Genomic DNA, 2488 nt, shown 5'->3' on the forward strand with positions numbered 1-2488 from the left:
TAGGCATCTATAGAGTGTGTTCACCTCATTCGCACAGAGGGCTCTGGACACTGAACTTCCGGCAGGGAAGAGGTCTCCCCAGGAGCAGGGCACTTCTACTTAATATGGAGAGTAGCATAGCATGTGAACTGTACCAGGCCCGGCAGCTCTGCCACATCTGCGTGGGCACACACAAGCTAGACACTCAACCTCTGCACTATAGGCACAGCCTTTGTGCCCACGTTTTGTTGGTTTTTATTTTTAGGACAAGATGTCATATTTCTAAGGCTTGCCTGGAACTTGCTAGGCGGTTGAAGATGACCTGAAACTTCTGATACTTCTGTCTTCACTTTTCCAGTGCTGGGATTTCAGACATGTACCGTCACTCTCAGTTTTTAAAAGAACCTTGACTAAGACAGACTATTAGTAAAATGGAAATTTGTCACCTAATTGAGCCTCATACACATCTAGCGAGAAGCAGGCACCAGTGGTGTGTGGAAAGCAGCAGTTTCTATAAATACAAGAAGCTATTAAAGCCCATCAAGTCAGGAAGCAGCTGAGAGATGGTTCCCTTGTGGGGACAAAAGAACTCAGTGGCCAGTCTGCCCTACTCAGAGTTTTAGACAAGGAGGAGAAGCAGAAAACTCATGTCCATTGTAAGACATACTATGGGAAAAAGTGAAGCCAAAAAACAAAGATTCCAGAAATATCCAATGTTCTCATCAAATTGTGGCCAACTCAGAATCAGAACCTGGTGAAATGAAGGTAGAGATGGCCAACAACACAGTTGGAGAAGACAAAGGCACTAAAACAATGGCACAAGGGTTTCTGCCATGAAATCTGCAAAGCCCAAGTAGAATGCGGGACTCTAATGAGTCCACTGTTGGCTTTCTTGCCTGTACTGTCAAGCTGAAAGGAAAGACAGGCTAGTGATGCATGCATCTGACCCCATGAGCAAACAGGAACCCAGGATATCCCCCTGCACTGAGAGTTCCAAGTGTGATATACACAATAAAGCCTTCTTGGAGCGAGTGCATGGAGATGACGCCTAAATCATTATGTCAAGAAGAAGCAAAGAACTGGGGGAGAAGTTTGTATGTATTCGTAGTGAGGGAATGTCAGACCACCCTGGAAATTCTGAAGAGCACCTGCGGAAAACTTTTGAATGTTCAAATTGTCCTGAATTTACTAGAAATAGCACTCTCAAATGTCACCTCACTACATGCCAAACTAGAGTGGGGGCCAAAGAAAAAGGGAAGAAGCTTTCTAAGTGCCACATCTGTAAGAGTGTCCTTAAGAGCCGAGGCCAGTCCAAAGACCACTTGATAATAATACACGTTAGAGATACCCAACTATTGTTCTCTATGACTTGTAGTTTATGCAAGGAATTGAATTAAGGAGGTATCTTAGTGACGCTCACCATATTTCAGAGGGTCTGATAACTACTAAAGAAGTCCTTACAGTAGAAACATGTGTACAGACTGAACCATGACATCAATAACTATTACAGAACAAGTAGGAAAGTGCATGTATTACTGTTGCATCCAGTTCGTGAGCCAAGAGGAGAGAGCGCCTTAGCCAAAAATCAGGAAGATAGTGAGTGTCTAGAGATCAAGTCATGAGTGTGTTCCCAAGCTGGAAAGCCCGAGAAGGACAGAACAGCTGTGCCAGTATCAGGACGAAGTAACAAATGTTCTTGAATTTACATGTGGGGTAAACTGATGGACGATGTGGCCGTCCTTAAGCTAGCAGATAGGTGGACCAAAGTTAAATTATTTCCTGTTGCACTGAACTGTTTCTATGGAAACTAACCAATGCCTGTCCTCCCAGACAGTGCCACAGAATGGAGATATTTCTCCTAAGTGGCAGGTTTGAGATGTATATTTCTGGTAACTTTAATAGATTATATTCTGATGTAATAAAATCCTTTTGTACACTGTGAAGATGTGCTGCTCTCATTGGTTTAATAAAAAGCTAACTGGTCAATGGTGAGGCAAGAAGAGGTTAGGCAGGAAAGACAAACTAAGAGAACTCTGGGAAGAAGGAGGGCAGAGCCACCAAGAGATGTGGAGAGAAGAAAGATGGATATGCCATGTTAAAGAAAGGTACAGAGCCATGTGGTAACCCATAAGCAATATGGATTAATTTAACTTGTAAGAGCTAACTAGAAACAAATCTAAGCTATCAGACAAGTATTTCAAATTAATAATAAGTTTCTATGTGGTTATTTGGGAACTGGCTGGCAGAACAAAAAGTCAGCCTGCAGTATTCTGATTGCATAATTGGGTACACATGTATCTAGTTTCATCATTTCGATGAGAGTCTCCTTTTTATTTTTTCTAAGTCATATCCTTTATCAAATTCTTTGCATACTATAAAGTTATGCATAAAATTATTAGTGGCAGCCATGGTGGCATATGCCTTTAATCCCAGCACTCAGGAGGTAGAAGCAGGTGAATCTCTGTAAGTTCCAGGCCAGCCTGGTCTACACAAGAAGTTCCAAGACAGC

The 2488-nt window shown here is 42.4% G+C and overlaps 1 pseudogene; it reads left to right on the forward strand.

The window, feature by feature from the left end:
- The first annotated feature begins 929 nt into the window (after nucleotides 1-929).
- On the forward strand, nucleotides 930-1557 carry LOC126512454 (zinc finger protein 131-like; annotated as a pseudogene).
- The last annotated feature ends 931 nt before the right edge of the window (nucleotides 1558-2488 follow it).

The sequence above is a fragment of the Alexandromys fortis genome, unplaced genomic scaffold (genome assembly GCF_014885135.2).
Source record: "Alexandromys fortis isolate MF-2015 unplaced genomic scaffold, M_Fortis_MF-2015_v1.1 scaffold_10, whole genome shotgun sequence".
NCBI lineage: Eukaryota > Metazoa > Chordata > Mammalia > Rodentia > Cricetidae > Alexandromys > Alexandromys fortis.